General features: G+C 40.4%; 1 long non-coding RNA gene across 1 annotated transcript in view; it reads right to left on the bottom strand.

The window, feature by feature from the left end:
• Window positions 1-2,926: 2,926 nt before the first annotated feature.
• Window positions 2,927-17,068, bottom strand: part of LOC102473269 (uncharacterized) — a 22,635-nt gene continuing 8,493 nt past the window's right edge. Inside the window, exons 3-4 of the long non-coding RNA XR_334911.3 lie at window positions 5,608-5,723; window positions 2,927-3,003 (exon numbers count right to left, since the gene is read on the bottom strand). This is a non-coding gene — a long non-coding RNA (uncharacterized LOC102473269). The remainder of the gene's footprint in view (window positions 3,004-5,607; window positions 5,724-17,068) is intronic.

The raw sequence follows: 17,068 nt of genomic DNA, 5'->3' as shown, positions 1-17,068 counted from the left end.
GAATAAAAAAGAAGACAAAATTACGTAAATCAGGATCAAGAAAGAAAACATCACTACAGACTCTATAGGAATTAAAATATTATGAATACTGTCTCAAGAAGAAATTAAAAATGAGAAAAGAGGTATATAGAGCAAAGAAATTGAATTTTAAATTAAAAACCTTTCCACAAAAAAAACTTTCAGACCCAGAAACATTTACTGGTAAATTCTAGCAAACATTATAGTAGAAATAATACCACTCTTAGGCTCAGTGGGTGGTATAGTGTATGAGGTGCTAGACTCCCACATGCCTGACTATATTTCAAGTCCTGGACCTGGTGGCTTACTTTCTCACTTTCTCTCTTTCTCTCTCTCTCTCTCTCTCGTGAGTGCATGCACCCTATAGCGAATTTTTAAAACAATAACAATAAAAAATTAAATTAAATAAATAATTCTTTTAAAAGAAAGAAATAACACTCTTACAGAAACTATCAGAAAATAGAGAAGGAAGGAACATTTCTTCTAATCATTTTATAAATAAAATTGATGTATTAATATTATCCAGATAATAAATCTACTTAATAATAAAAGAAAACTATAATTTCACACATGAACACAGACACAAAAAGCCTTGATGGGAGGTCAGCAAGTGGCATAGTGGTTACATTGCTGGACTCCCACATGGCTGACTGTGGTTTGAGTCCCATTCCCAATGGCTTGAAACTCATACCTTGCATGTGTGTGTGTGTGCCCAAAATCCCAGGAGCAGAATGGAGGAGAAGGGATTATAGTGTGGCCATGCCCCTGGGGAGTGATCACTTTCCCTCTCTGTATCTCTGTCTTTTTGGTGAGGGCATATACACTCTAAGGCAAAAACCTGTTAATAAAAAAAATGTCTTGGGACCAGCAGTTAGCATAATGGCTATGTTGCTGGACTCCCATATAGTCGACCGTGGTTCGAGTCCCGGACCCGGGGCTTAAACTCACACCGGGTGCGTATGTGTGTGTGCCCAAGATCCCGAGAGGAGAATGGAGGAGAAGGGATTGTGGCGTGGCCATCCCCTCGGGGGGGTGATTTCTTGCTTTCTGTCTCTCTGTCACTCTCTGTCTTTCTAGTAAGCACACGTGCCCTATAGCAAAAAAACTCTAAAAAAAAAAAGAAGAAAAAAAAATGTCTTGACAGAGAATTAGCGAATAGAATCTAATAAAGAACTGTGCATCATGCACAATTAGGATTTATTCCAGGAATATACAATTACTATAACATTCAAAACTCAATGTAATACATCATATGAATAGAATACAGGACAAAATCCATGTGATTATTTCAGTAAACACACACGAAAAAGCACTTAACCAAATTCAACATCTTTTCATGATAAAAGTCCCAACAAACTAGGGCTAGAAGGGAACATCCTACATTTGATAAATGGCACTTATAAAATACCTACAGTTAATATGATACTTAGCAGCGAAAGACTCAATACTTCACCCTAAAATCCTTAAGTTTCTTTTTTTTTTTAAATCTTTTGAGAGATTTTTTTGGCTACAGGGCACGTGTGCTCGCCAGAGAGACAGAGAAAGTCAGAAAGTGAGAAATCACACTCCCCCCCCCACACACAGGGGGTGGCCAAGCCACAATCCCTTCTCCTCCATTCTCCTCTTGGGATTTTAGGCACACACATATATGTGCCTGGTGAGTTTTAAGTTGTCAGGTCTGGGGCTAGGACTCGAACCGTAGTCAACTACATGGGAGTCCAGCATAACCTTTACACTATCTGCTGGTCCCCAATAAGTTTTTTTTTTTTTTTAAATGAAACTAGAAGAAATGGAGGAAGAAAGGAAGAAGAAAAAAAGAAAAAGGTAGAAAGAAACAAAGAAGTATTTTTAGACTAATCTAATACCTTTCCTTGAAATGATGATGAGTATGGTTGTTTGAGAAGAAAAAACAGCTATGACCTTTGTTACCCAAAGTTCTGTGCTGAGACTCTATGAAGAGAGGGTGAGGGCCTGCTGTGTGGGGGTGGGTTGTGGGACAGTTATGGGCAAATGACCCATTGAATTTTTATTTGCAGATTTCTTTTTTTTCCTATATTTCCTCTGATTCTGCAATATATGATGTCTGTATACTTAGAGTGACTTTTATAATGAGAAATTACACCAATTCTGTATTGCTATGTGTCTGTCTTAACCTAATTTTGGTTGGTATATTTGTGTTCAAATATGTGCAGTGCAGCACAATTATTAATATTATTAGAATCTATTCATGGTGAACCTTCTCATGTGAGTTTTTGTAATGACTAGTGGCAAAAGAACAGTCTTTTTTGATAAAGGATGTGTGAGAGGCCTTCAAACAGTCCATGAAAAATGCATATTATAAAAAAATAAAAACTATGTGTGAATTTTAATATTTGTTTTGTACTAAAATAAATTTATACCTTGGGACCAGCAGATGGCATAATGGCTATGTCACTGGACTCCCACATAGTGGACTGAGGTTCAAGTCCTGGACCTGGTGGCTTAAACTCATGCTGGGTGCATGTGTCTGTGTGCCCTAAAACCTAAAAGGAGGATGGAGGAGAAGGGTGGCGTGGCCATCCCCCTTAGGGGGTGATTTCTTGCCTCTGTCTCTCTGTCTCTGTCTCTCTGGCAAGCACATGTGCCCTACTGCAAAAATCTCTCTAACAAATCTTTTTTAATAAAATAAAAAATAAACTCATACCTTAATTTCACTTTTTAATGAAATTTTTGAAGTCTGTTCATATTGGATTTGTTTAGAAAGAGGGTCAGGTGGCCACCTGACATATCCCATGAGAAGAATTATAAGCCGTTTATAACAGATATTTCTGGCTCTTACATCAATATTTTAAACAGGGGCTTAAGTGATAACATAGCCCACCAATTTACATGCCTAGTTGACACTAAGCAATAGACAAGTACTCCATACCTTGTTAGATGGAATCCAGATTCATAGTAAGCTTGGAGAACTAGTAATAAGTAGACAAAACATTGGTGGGTACTTTCCTGGAAAGGTGAATAATAGCACAAATCAAAATGTGGCAGGAGTGTTGGGTGGCTCTGTACACTACAGCAAAAACGCAGCTGTTTGACATTCCCACAGCTCATATTACTCATCAGCCTAATTCAACTACTGCCATAGGGAACATTAGTTACCCTTCAGTAACTAAGTTTTAGTTCCAGTCTTACTGCTAACACTACAATATCAATCATTGCTTATTAAAATAGTGTCTGTCCAGGACCAGCAGATGGCATCATGGTTATGTCGCTGGATTCCCACATGGTTGACCATAGTTTGAGTCCTGGTCCTGACCAGACAAAGGCCAGGCACGTGTGCATGCAGGCCCAAAATCCCTAGAGGAGACTAGAGGAGAAGAGATTGCAGCATGGCCATCCCCTCAGGGGGTGATTTCTTGCTTTCTGTCTCTCTCTAAAAAATGAAAACAAAACAAAAAAAAAAACAATAAAAAAAAAAAAAATCCCAACAACAACAAAAAATGGTATCTGTCCAAGAAACTTGTAGAGTGGTAATCATAGTAGCTAACATTACTGAGTACTTACAATGTGCCAGGCCAGTTCTATGTTCTTTACATGGGTCAATTCAACTGTCACAATAGCCATGTAGTAGTCACTATTACTTCCCTTCATATTTCAGGTGGGAAACTCAAGTGTAGAATGCATAAGTAATTTTCCAGTAGCTGACTAGTAAGCAGCAGATCCAACCACCTCTCTCAGAGCCTTGTACTTGATCTCTGTGTAATCTGGCTTCTAACTCAGTTACTAATATAAAAATGATAGTCAATATGCCAGGATTCTTTGGTCAGGGATTTAAACCTTTGCAAAAAAGAAGATTGGAGCTAGGAGAACTAGGAATTGTGGCAATTGTGAGCAGGACTGTATACATGTGTGTTTGCTTTTGAAGTTATAGGGCTAAAATGGTCAGATCCAGCAGGCACACTTCTGTGATGAGGGAGGTACCTGAGTGATGAGTTATCTCAGAGAATCTGGTTTAAATGGGTAGAAATGGTAACTGAATTGTAATGTGTTTGGGCTCTGCTGGGCAGCTGGACTGGGAACTGGAGGCTATCTTCAAATAGGAAATTAAATGGTCCCAAAGAGGGTGTGTGTTTTCTTTCTTTCTCTCTCTCTCTCTCTCTCTTTTTTTTTTTTTTAAGAGATTTTTGCTACAGAGCGTTTGCACTTGCCAGAGCCATAGACAGACATAAAGTGAGAAATAACACATACACCCCACACTCCACCCCAGGGAGAATGGTCACGCTGCAATCCCTTTGCCTCCATTTTCTTTTTGAGATATTGGCATGCACTGAACACACACCAGGCTTGAGTTTCAAGCCTCTGGGACGGGGACTAGAACTGCGATAGACCATGCACGAGTCCAGCACCTTAGTCGTTATGCCACCTGCTGGCCCCAGGTTGTGGGTTTTCAAACAGGAATAGAGAAGGCATCTACTGCTCATCACCAGAGGGAAACAAGCTGAGTTACATGAGACAAGTCCAGCTGATGGCTTAGAGTAAAAGGAAGAAACTCAGGACCAGCAGTTGGAGTTACGGCTATGTCGCTGGACTCCCACAAAGTTGACCGCGGTTCGAGTCCCGGACTTGGTAGTTTAAACTCACGCCAGGCACGAGTGCGTGCATGCCCAGGATCCCAGGAGGAGAAGGGACTGTGGAGTGGCCATCCTTCCTGGGGGGCGATTTCTCGCTTTCTGTCTTTCTGTCTCTCTGCCTCTCTCTGTCTTTCTGGCAAGTGCCTGCACCCTATACCAAAACCTCTCCAGAAAAAAAAAAGGAAGAAACTCTGATATGTTTTACCCATTGGTAAAGGTAGCCCTAACACTCACTCCAGAGCATCGATCAAACAAACCCATGCTGAAGACAAATGCCTAAGTGAAGTAGGGGCAGCATCCTTGTGGATCATAGGAGGAATACTTTGTTTTTTCATTTTAATTTAAAAAGATAAATAAATCTGGGCCAAAAATGTAGTCAGGGTCTGTGTGAAAAAAAGTCAGTTGGGCCTCAACCTGGAACAGACAATCTGAGAGCTAATCTCAGAGAAAAGGCACAGAAGTGCCAGATGGAACCAAAAATCCTTCCTGAGATTCCACCAAGAGATCATTTGTTTCAAAGTAACGTCAGGCCAGAAATTTGAGATCAGTCTAGCCTCGTGCTATCAGCCCAGACAGCATGGAAGCCAGGAAAAAGAACTGGAGCTGATGACTCCTCAAACTGTGCCAATGCAACCAGGAGACCTCAGTGAGATTAGGGAAAAAAAAAAAAAAAGAAAGAAAAGAAATCTGGGTTTTTGTAAACCTATCCATTTCTAGGCTCTTCTATTTTCTTTTCCTTCAGTTTATTTGTTTTGGACTATTTATTTTTTTAAATTCCATCCAAATCCCAGCTGAACCAAGAGGAAAACTGGTTTCCCACAACTAAATCAGGATAAATAATGGAACTGCTCCAGACACAAATAGAGTGAGGGAAAACCAGAGAATTTGAGGCTGAGAGAAAAGCGAGGAAGTAGAATAAGAAAGCTCTCAACAGCAGGGCATGATTACAAACCTCCCTTACAATAAAATGAAGAATTCTTACCTTATCTTTATGTTTTTCCTCGAAGTTTGTGCTTGCACAGTAGCCTCGGGTATGAGGCGAAAGAGGCTTTGTGGCTTCCCATTGTCAGGACAGGAGGAACAAATAAAGGATGGCCTCTGTGGAATTGTGGAATCTTCATTATTTCAAAGAAAAACATTTGTCTTCTCTACAGGGGAAATCCTGTCATCTTATCTTATATCTTAGAACTGTCTCTGAAATAAGTAGCCTATTGCTTTTAATATAAGGAAAAACAAGGAGCTTAGGACCTAGCCAGGTGAACTCCCTATGGGTATCCATCCAAAGGCAGTGTAGCTAAATTCAAAATCAATCCCTACAACTGTTCACGTGATTAAAATGACCGTGAAAACAAATCCTCTTTCCTGGTTTCTGCCCTATCTTTTCTTCCACCACTCTTTGTAGGATGCAGCTATCAGAAGCCTTACGAGAGAGTATCAGGGGTCAACCCCGCAGGTGAGAAGCAGAACTCATGGACTGACTCTTCTGTGAATTCCTAATACGCTAAAGATCTTTGAGGAAACCAGGAAAGGTCGATGCAACCAGCTTGCCTTCTAGCTCACCCTGTCCTGCTGACAGAGTGCCTGAATACCATGTGGGACACAGAGCTGTGCGCACAACTCTGAAACTGTCAGACATTGAGGGACTTTATTTTAAAAGTCTATTCCTGTTGTTAAAAAACACTGTTTCAAGGGACCAGCAGATGGTGTAATCATTATGTTGCTGGATTCCCACATATTAGGCCATGGTTCAAGTCCTGGACCTGGCAGCTTAAAACTCACACTGGGCACATGTGTGTGCATGCCCCAAATCCTGAGAGAATAGAGAAGGGATTGTGACATGGCCATTCCCCTGGGGGGTGATTTCTCACTTTCTCTCTCTGTGTCTCGCAAAAAATTTTTTGCTCTATGGCAAAAAATCTTGGGAGGGGGAGCGCCCTTTCTTGAGACCAGTGGATGGCCTAATGGTTACATTGCTGGACTCCCATATGATTGACCGTGGTTCAAGTCCTGGACCTGGAAACTTGAAACTCACACCAGGTGTGTGTGCATGTATGCCCAAAATCCCAAGAGGAGAAGGGATTGTGATGTGTCCATCCCCCCGGGGGGTGCTTTCTCATTTTCTGTCACTCTCTGTCTGCCTGGCAATTGCATGAGCCCTATAGCAAAAATCTGTCAAAAAAAATATACATATAAAGCAGGTGGTGTGGTGGCTGAGGCACTGATTTACCATGTGGCTGACCACAGTTCAAGTCCTGGACCTGGCAGCTTGAAACTCACACTAGATGTGTGTGTGCGCATGCCCAAAATCCTGAGGACAGGGGAGGACAAGGGGGTGTGGCTATCCTCCTCAGGGTATGACTTCTGGCTTTCTGTCTCTCTCTCTCTCTCTGTCTCTCCAGCAAGTACATGGACCTTAAAGTAAAAAAGTCTCTCAAAAAAAATTTTTTTCCAGGGCCAGCAAGTGGTGTGGTGGTAAAGGTACTAGACTCCCACGTGGCCTACGACAGTTCAAGTCCAGACCAGCAGCTTGAAAATTACACCAAGTGCACGTGGGTGTGTACATGCTCAAAATCCTGAGAGGTGAATGTAGGAGAAGGGTGTGGCCATCTCCCTGAGGGGTGATTTCTCACTTTCCCTCTCTCTGTCTTTCTCTGTTCTCCAGTGAGGGCACATGCCTTATGGTGAAAATGTAAACAAACAAGCAAACAACAACAAAATAACATTAAAGAAGAAAGGTTTTTCTTTTCTTAGATTTTGCCATAGGGCATGTGCGCTCTATAGAGAGGAACAGAGAGAGAGAAAGTAAGAGATCATCCCCCCACCCCGGGGTGGAGGCGGGGGTGGCCGCGCCTTAAGCCCTTTTCTTATATTCTCCCCAGTGGATTCTGGGCATGCATACATGCTCAGCATGACAAGGCGCTGGAACAGAGGCTCCATCAGCAGTTGACCAGGCAGGTATCTAATGCCTTAACCACCATGCCACTTGCTGGTCCCTTCTTTAAGATTTTATACATTGTCTTTCCCTCTTCTACAGATCTACACAAATGAGATCAGCAAAAATCATTATTATTTTCTGTGACTCTCTTATTTTCTGTAACTATTTTATAATCTTGACTTTCTCTTTTTCCCCTTCTATTTCTGATGCTTAGTTTTCAAACTGGCTTTCCAAAGTGATTTTAGGAATTGAACACATGCTTCATATGTGTTCCTATTTCCACTGGTCTCTTATGCAGTCTTGTCTATAATACATTCACACAACTAAATCAAAATAAAACACACTCATAAGTGAATACACTATATGATAGTATCTAAACTGATTTTTAATTTTTTTTTTTGGAGAGGGCGCATGTGCTCACCAGACAGACAGAGACAGAGAAACAGAAAGCGAGAAATCACCCCCCAGGGGGGATGGCCACGCCACAATCCCTTCTCCTCCATTCTCCTCTCGGGATCTTGGGCACGCACACACATGCACCTGGCGTGAGTTTTAAGCCACCGGGTCTGGGACGCGAACCACGGTCAACTACGTGGGAGTCCAGTGACATAGCCATTACGCTAACTGCTGGTTCCCTTGATTTTTAAATTTTAACTTAAATTCATTTGGAGATTTATAAAAATGCAGTTTAGGGACCAGGATGTGGTGTAGTGGTTAAGGTGCTGGACTCCCACGTGGTCAACCACAGCTTGATTCTCAGATCTGGCAGCTTGAAACTCATGCCAGATGTATGTGGGTGCATGCCCAAAATCCTGAGAGGAAAATGGAGGAGAAGGGCTGGCATGGCCATTCCCTCTAGTGGAGTGATTTCTCACTTCCTGTCTCTCTCTCTGTCTCTCCAGCAAATGGACGTGCCCTATAGCAAAAAAAAAAAAAAAAAAAAAAAGGCAGTTTAACAGGTTGAGAGTCTAATTAATAAAGTAATTCCCAATACACAAAGGACAGAACTGGAGGACTTTGTAATTAAAATGCAAAGGAAATGATGGCAAAAGAACTTTCTAACCCTATGTAGCCCAGAAGTTAAATAATAGAAATAAGTCCAAAAGATACAATGAAATCTTCATCTCTAGAGGAACAAAGCCAGCATAAGAATTCCATGAGGGTTTATTCCTAAATAAAATCAGGTCCTTTTTTTGCTTTATGGTTATATAATTGTATGACACCATTGCTAATGCTGCCTGCACATATTTTACCAAATCTGACTCCCTTTAACTAATAGAAAGTTCATATTTAATAAAATCTAAAATGATTAATTGTTAAATCAAAAAATGGAGAGGATGGTTATACCAAAGGTAACTGTAGCTAATTGTATCATTTTTCCTAAAGTAATACATGGCTTTACCCTTTTCCTCAATTAACAAAGAGTGGAAATTTACCAATCACACATGAACCTGAAAATTGTATCAAATGTGTGCTTAATAAACAATTGTTGTTTTACACAAGTAGAGAGAAACTGTTAAGTCTCAGACTTTTGATAAATAGCAGAAACCCACATAACTGCTGAGGACCAGTCTGACAGGAATTGGCAACGATAACAAGCAGAACAATGAATGTCCATTATCTTAGAGTTCACAGAAGAATGGTTTGGCACCTAGCCAGATGTGTAATCAGTCTATTTTAGTGTTGATCACACAAACCAATGGATTTTTCCGAATAATAGTAACTTAGGTGTGGCTCTTTTCTTTTCTTTCTTTCTTCTTCTTCTTTTTTTTTTTTTTAATAAGAGAACTTCCTGACAATTTGCCTAGAACTTAATGATAATATCTTTGTATATTTTCATAAAATGGTACATTATGCATCTAGGATAAGAAACAATAGGTCTTTAGTATCAGCCTTTTGAATTGGGGATGTTTGAGGAATTTTATTTTTAATGGTTCTCTTTTGACTTTGTTACACTACATCAAGGCTGATCTCACCTTACTCCAGATTCCCTAAAATTTGTGCTTCGTGGTACCTTACTATAATTAATTAGTTGATTAAGCCATGTTGTCCATATGGCAGATTGGTCTCTGCTATCAAAGAGCAGAGAGGAGCAGAGGCAGCTACCCAAACATCACCTACAACTTATAATGCCAGGGTTATGTATATATGTTTTTATAACCAAGTATCTGTATTTATTAGCACATTGCAGAAATTGATGCTTAATAAACACATTCCTCATTTTAACCATTCTAATTGCTGCAATATATCACAGCTAAAGTCTAACTTGTTGGTTGTGAAAATAGTCCTTAAAGCCAGATAACTTAAAGTTCTACTTACAATTGAAGCTGCCATAAAGAAGTCAAAAGATTATGTTTTATCATAAGGAAATTCTTAATTTATAACAATTAGAAATATATAAATGGATGCATTTTCAAATAGAATTTGTTAAAAGAAAAATAAACTAACTTAATAGCATTTTGACTAAAATTTAATATGATTTAAATTGGGCAGTTGTCGGACAGACAGCTCCATGGCTCCTGCCATCTAGCCATTTTGGGAGAAAGGAAGATGCCCCACTGATAACTGGGCCTCCAGCATACAAAACTCACGTAGAGAGGCAGAAGGGAACAGAAAAGGCCTTCTTCAAGAGGCAGACGGCTCCATGGCTCCTGCGATCTAGCCATTTTGGGAGAAAGGAAGATGCCCCACAGATAACTGGGCCTCCAGCATACAAAACTTGCGTGATTGAACTTACAAGTTTGGAAAGAAACCAACCATCCATCAGATGACTAGAAATCGCTGCAGGACTACAAGAAATATGGGGAAGCAGGAAAATACCTCTCCCACAAGGGAAAAGGATAGCTCCTCTTCATCCACACACAGTTCAATGGAAATCATGGAAATGTCTGATAAAGAATTCAGAACATTCATAATGGCAAAGTTCACAGAGATGGAAGAGAAGAGAGACAAGGAATTGCTGAAGAGGAAGGAGAAAGAACTTGAAGAGTTCCAGGAGGTGAGGAAATTCATGCAAGATCTAAAAGAAGAATTTCACACTTTACAAAAGAATCAGATGGAACTGTTAGAGATGAAGGCTATAATACAAGAAGTCAAAATCTCCCTTGAAAGTATTAAAAGCAGACTAGATCATACAGAAAATAGAATCTCAAATGTAGAAGAGAAAATTGCTGTGCTAGAAAAATCCACCATGAAGACTGAGAAAATGGCCCAAAAATTTGAGAATAATATGCGAGAAGTACTAGATACCATCAAACGTCCAAACATCCGGATAATAGGCATCCCAGAAGGTGAAGAGACTCATAAGGGCATTGATAATCTATTCCATGAAATCTTACAAGAAAATTTTCCAAACCTGGAGAGGCACTCAAAGATTCAGTCCCAAGAAATACAGAGGACCCCAAATAGAATCAACCCAAGAAGATCTTCTCCAAGACACATTATAGCCAGATTGACCAAAACCACAGACAAAGACAAGATACTAAGACTGGCAAGAGAAAAACGACAAGTTACCTACAAAGGGTATCCCATCAGACTAATGGCAGACCTCTCATCAGAAACAATGCAAGCGAGGAAAGAATGGGAAAATACATTCAAAGTGTTAAGGGAAAAGCACTTTCAACCGAGAATTCTGTACCCAGCAAGGTTATCGTTCATTTGGGAAGAAAAGACACGAACTTTCCCAGATAAACAAAAACCTGAAAGAATTTACCAGCACCAGACCAGATCTCCAAGAAGTTCTTAAGGGAGTGCTATGTCAGTAAAATTAAATGCAGACACACAGAAATAAGAGTTCAAAAACTAAGAAAATGGGCAACTTAATGGTAGGGAGAAAGTCTGGAGTTGAGTATTATATCCCAGAGTTCAATCTGGAAGATCGTACCTCAACAGTAACAGAAGTAAGTACGTGAGTCTGAACTGATGAAACAGCACTCTGTGACTTGACTAAGATATTGCTGCTTTTCTTCTAAGCTTTGTTGTCCGGTTTTAAGGATTTTTATCCTGTCTTGAGTTGTCAATAGATTCATGTACCTACTATTTGAGGCAAGAATGTCTACTTTAGAATATACAGGATGTTTCTAGTTTTTAAAATTCAGGGTCTCACTGCATTGTGATTCTCCTGCCTCAGCCTCCCAGCTGGGACTACGGGTGTGTGCCACCATTCCCAGTTCTTTTTCAGACAAAGTTTCGCTACATTCTCAAGGCTAGCCTCAAGCTCACGATCCTCCTGTCTCAGCCTTCCAAGTCACTGAGATCAGAGGTACACGTCTCTAGACCCAGCCTCTAGAATTGACTCAAACCCAGGTCTCAACATGGTCCTACCCTGCAAAGCAGTGTCTTAGCCATATACACTACCACACAGGGCCTGTACTGAATGCCATAATTGTGCAATAAAGCAAGAAAAAGAAGTGAAAGGCAAACAGATTGGAAAGGAAGAAGTAAAACTGTCTGTATTTGCAGGCAGTATGGTCATCTATAAAATATCCTGTGATGCTCAGCAGAAGGTAGTGCACGATGCTATGATGTTATTTTCACACTCCTCCACCTGTTTTTCTTCTCTTCTGAGCTATATAATTCCTCAGAAACACTCAAACAGGCTCATTTTCTGACACAGTGACAAGTAGAGGAGAAAGCAATGACATTATTTTCAGAGTCAAAGAAGGACGAAAACTCAGAGTGAGCATGAGGGACTGGGGCTAGAAGAACTAGGGTCAGATTTGGATCCACTGGGAGGAAGGAATGAATAAAGGGGCCAACCTGGAGAGAAGATGTGTCCTCAGAAGTTAGCACTAGCCAGGGCCCTAGGCCTCCAAAGGCACTACTAGCTGCTAGATTGAAATAAATGCAGTATTCTATGGTGAAGAAGAAAAAGATCGCTCATTTTTTAAGATCATAAAGTTTCCTTTCCTCAAAGTACCTTCTTATGAGACCACCTAGTTTTGCAACTTTGTCCTTATTAATAACCTGTGGCAGAGCAGTCTGAAGCTCCAGGTGATGACCCAAGGGTAAATCCTAGCTCCACAGGTTAGCTAGCACCAGTCATGTTAACATCTCCAGGCATTTTCTTGAAGGTAAAATTTAAATTTGAAAAGAGAGAGAGAAAGAGAGAGAACAGTACTTTTCACCTGAGTTTGTTGTGAGGATTAAATGAAATGGTACCTATGAAGCTTTTAGCAGATTACCTAGCCAAGAGCAGGTGGTTGTTCAATTCTACTGTGAATTCAGTTGTGCAAGTATCAGTACAGGACACGAAGCACCAGGGACTCACTGGCTTTGTTGGTGAGAGGTAATCCAAATTTAGAGTCATATAGCAGAGGCTGCTGGATATTTATTACATCAGATCCCCTGAGGTGCCACTCCAGATCTTTCAGTATCACCTCTCTCTAGAGTTTTGGCCTCTTGTTTTGGCCCAACTACAGCTGCCTTGACTAGCTCCAACTGTTTTCAGAATTCATGCAGATGCCAGGTAATGATGACTCCCCTCATGCCCATGTCACACATTGAGTCCCTCTCTGAGTTTTCCTGGTTGATGCTGAGGCATGAGATGCCACAGGTACTGTTGGGTGCCCATGCCTGCACAACTGGAATTACAAGGAACTTAATGATTGATTAGATGAGCCTCCACTGATAGTAGATAGGTGTGAGTTTTTGAATTTTCTTTTCTCATTTGAACAGACTCTTCTGAGATACTGTCATTTACCTTCCTGTCTGAGGACTGCCCTATAAATCAAGCAGTCAGTCGTGCTTGATGCCAAGTGACAACCAGCTCAGGGCAGATTTATCTGGTACTGGGTCTGCCTCTTTCCTTGCTTCACTCCGCTTGTCTTATTCCTGTTTCCTCAGCTTTGTATTTCTTGTTAAGTACCAGCACACAAACTTTTGCCTCAGGCTCTGCTTTCTGTGAAACCCAGGTTAAAACATTTATCATATCCATTCTCCACTTCTCATATATATGAGTGAACTTTTAATTTTTAGCTAAGCATATAGCACCCTGAGTAAAGACTGTATTGCCAACCTCCCCTATAGCTAGACTTGGTCATATAAATAAGTTCTAAGTGCTTTTATAAATGGATTACTGATGTTTCTTGAAACCTAGTGAGTTCTAGCTTTTATGAGAAGGGCCTAGTTCCCTCAAGAGTGGGTTGTTCTATAAGGAACATGGTTGTCCCTACGTCTCTTTCTGCACACACCTGTCATCCTGTTTCTGTTGGCCATGTTGTAATACCAGTCTACGTTTTTGAACGTTCTTGTCACCAGAATCATGAGTCAAATAAACCTCTATTTTTTATAAATCACCCAGTCTCAGTAAACTAAGACAAGGGGACTTCAAAAATTTTGAGGAACAGTGGAATTAAAGTACAACAAATTTATTAAGTATGAAAAAATTTGAAATATGTAGGTTTTCTATAATACACATCTTGCATGAAACTTTTGAAGGCCTCTCACATATATAATATTGGGTCATTGGAAAAGTTATGATGCATTTTTTTCATAGAAAAATACATTATGACTTTTCCAATGACCCAATAATACACATGAAGAAGCAATCTAAGAAGTGTCCTTAAAGGAATGGGAGTGCTCTTCTCCTTTTCACTCTTTCCTCCTGGTTTAATGTAAACATGATGGGTGGAGCTGGGGCAGTCAGATTTGTTCATGAAGGGGAAGCCACATGTTCAGGAAAGTGAAGTACAAAGATAGCAGGAGTTGAGGGCCCTGGTGACTGGGCAAATACTACAGCAGCTCTAGACTTCCCTACTTGGGTATCATTTCGAGGAGAAAAAGCAGAAAATAAAATGCTATAGGGCATGTGCGCTAGCCAGAAAGACAGAGAGAGAGACAGAAAGCGAGGAATCACCCCCCAGAGGGGATGGCCACGCCACAATCCCTTCTCCTCCATTCTCCTCTTGGTCTCTTGGGTGCACATGCACACGCGCTTAGTGTGAGTTTAAGCCATCGGGTCTGAGACTTGAACCACAGTTGACTATGTGGGAGTCCAATAACATAGCCATTACGCTATCTGCTGGTCCCAAGAAAATAAATTTGTTTTTAAAGTCATTCTTATTTTAAATTTTCTAGCATTTTTCTGCAGCATAATCCTGACTATTCCAATAGAAAATTGACTTTCTATAAAAGTGAGGGGGAAGGAAGAAAAAAATAGCATGAAGTGGCATTTTTTTTCAAGAATTATTTTATTTCAACTTTATTTATTTATTTATTTGAATTTGACCAGAGAGGGACAGAGCAAGAGACAGACAGAGAAAGAGAAGGAAAGTGAGAAAGCAAGCTGCCAGGTCCAGGACTTGAACTGCGGTCAGCCATGTGGGAGTCCGGCGCTCTTGATCACTGCACCACCTGCCACCTGAAGTGGCATTTTATATAGCATTTTTTTCATGGCAGCACTAGATTGAGAGCCCAGGTCTATTCAAATCCGAAGGGCAGTGTTTTTTATCAATATATTATACTACTCTCTTAAATGTAGATTATATGAGCCAGAAATCCTATGACCTGATCATCCTTGTTAAAAGAATATTGACATTTCAGACTAGCATAACAAAAACAAATTAAACACTCCCTGTTCAGCAGCCTAGCCTGCCAGTGCTTCGCATCTACATTAATGCATGCTGTTAATTGCAATAGTATTTACTGTAGGTCTGGCCATGTGCTAAATTCTCTAGTTAAACCTCTCAAAACTCAAGAGATAACATCTTACGAAGGACAGTTTATGAGGGCCTGGACAATGACTGGGGATTCCAGTTAGAAGGCTTACTAGTATCATGGATTAAGACAGCAACAGGTAGCAGAATTAGAGAGGAAAGGGTGGCGTGAAAGACTGTTCTCAATAGATTAATTTAGCAGGACATGGTCAAGGATGGAAAGTGAAGCCTGGACAAGTTCCAAATTGGTTTCAGATTTCTTGGATGGATAATTGGTTACAAGAAGGTTTCACAAACTGAGATAGACTACAGAAGGAGGGAAAGGAGGAGGAGGAGAAGGAAGAGGAATAGGGATGGGTGGAAAGAGATCTAGTGGAGAGAATGGTAGGTTTAGCCTGGGGCATATTGACTTTGAAATATTCCTGGGCACCAAGTGGAGATGGCAAGAATGAGATGAATATATGAGGCTAGGGCTTAAGGCAGAAGGCTGAGCTAGAGCACTTTTGGTATGATTTTGTTATTTTCTGCCTGTGACAGTGTTCTTCTCAGTAGACAAAGTTTCTTGGCTGAGAAGTAGCCTTGATAATCTTGTGTTCTGAGCACATAGTATACAGTCTATAACTGATTGAGTGACATTAAATACATGAATTCCAATCAGTTAGAAAAGGAACACATTGATTGGACCAGCAGGTGGTGTGGAAGTTAAGGCAGCTGGAACCCACATGGCCAAGTCCGGGTCAGTCCTACATCTGACGGCTTGAAAATCAGGCCAGGCATGTGTGCATGCAAACCCCAAAATCCCAACAGATAAGGGACTGTGGCATGGCTATCCCCGGGGAGTTGATTTCTCATTTTCCATCTCTCCCTCTTTCTCTCTCTGTCTCTGTCTGGTGAGAGAACACACCCTAGAGCAATAAACTAAAAACAAACAAAATAAAATAATTTTTTGTCATCTCAAGTTGAAATCCCAAAATATATTCCCACTGGAACATGATTATAAACCTCAGTTGTGTGTACCATCATATGTTCCAACTATATAATATTTTAATAAGCTTCTTCAGGCCAGACATGGAATTAAACTATCTTTGAAAATCATTTCGAGAAATCATTGGGAGAAAAAAACAAAAAAGCAACTTTCAAGTTTCAAAGTAGTTTATACCTTTGGACCAAAAGCCCTTCGCTAGTTGGGAATGTCATTCTCCTTTTTCTCCTGAAGAACTTAGCATAATGGCCTCCATGCTGGAAGCTATCATGTCCACAGCACAACTGAAGTAAGTCACCAGAGATATCCAGGACATTGGGTGGCCACTCTGTCAATGCTTCAGTGCCACATGGTCACTTTCTTTTGGAACCAGGTTGCTTAAGGAAGGGAACAAAGGCATAGCGCAATGACTTAACAAGAACTCCAAACACTAACAACTGGACTAGGTCAAGCACTTAAGGAGGTTTGCAGATGACCTAGAGTTTGCCGCCTTAACGTAAACATAACACCTACATTTTTATCAATAACAACCAACTATAATTTAGAAACTCCTTCCACCTTTAACTGGAATTATAACATTTATATATTAACTTTTTCATATATAAACTACTCATATATTCTGTTACTAACTTAGTACATTTCAAATTATATAAAGCAATCTATCTTGGTTGGGTAGGCTGGTCTTGAGTTTTTTGTTTGTTTGTTTTGTTTTCTGCCAGAGGATGTATGTGCCAGAGAGAGAGAGAAAGAGATCAAATGTGAGAATGTGCATCTCACAATGAGGCTTGGTCATGTCACAATCCTTTTTTCCTCCATTTCTCTATCCCATTGGGATCCTGGTCATGTACACAGATGCTTGAAGTGCTTTCTG

The sequence above is a fragment of the Tupaia chinensis genome, unplaced genomic scaffold (assembly GCF_000334495.1).
Source record: "Tupaia chinensis unplaced genomic scaffold, TupChi_1.0 Scaffold000311_2, whole genome shotgun sequence".
NCBI classification, from domain to species: domain Eukaryota; kingdom Metazoa; phylum Chordata; class Mammalia; order Scandentia; family Tupaiidae; genus Tupaia; species Tupaia belangeri.
Note: the sequence above shows the minus strand (reverse complement) of the source record. Positions and strands in the feature narration are given on the sequence as shown.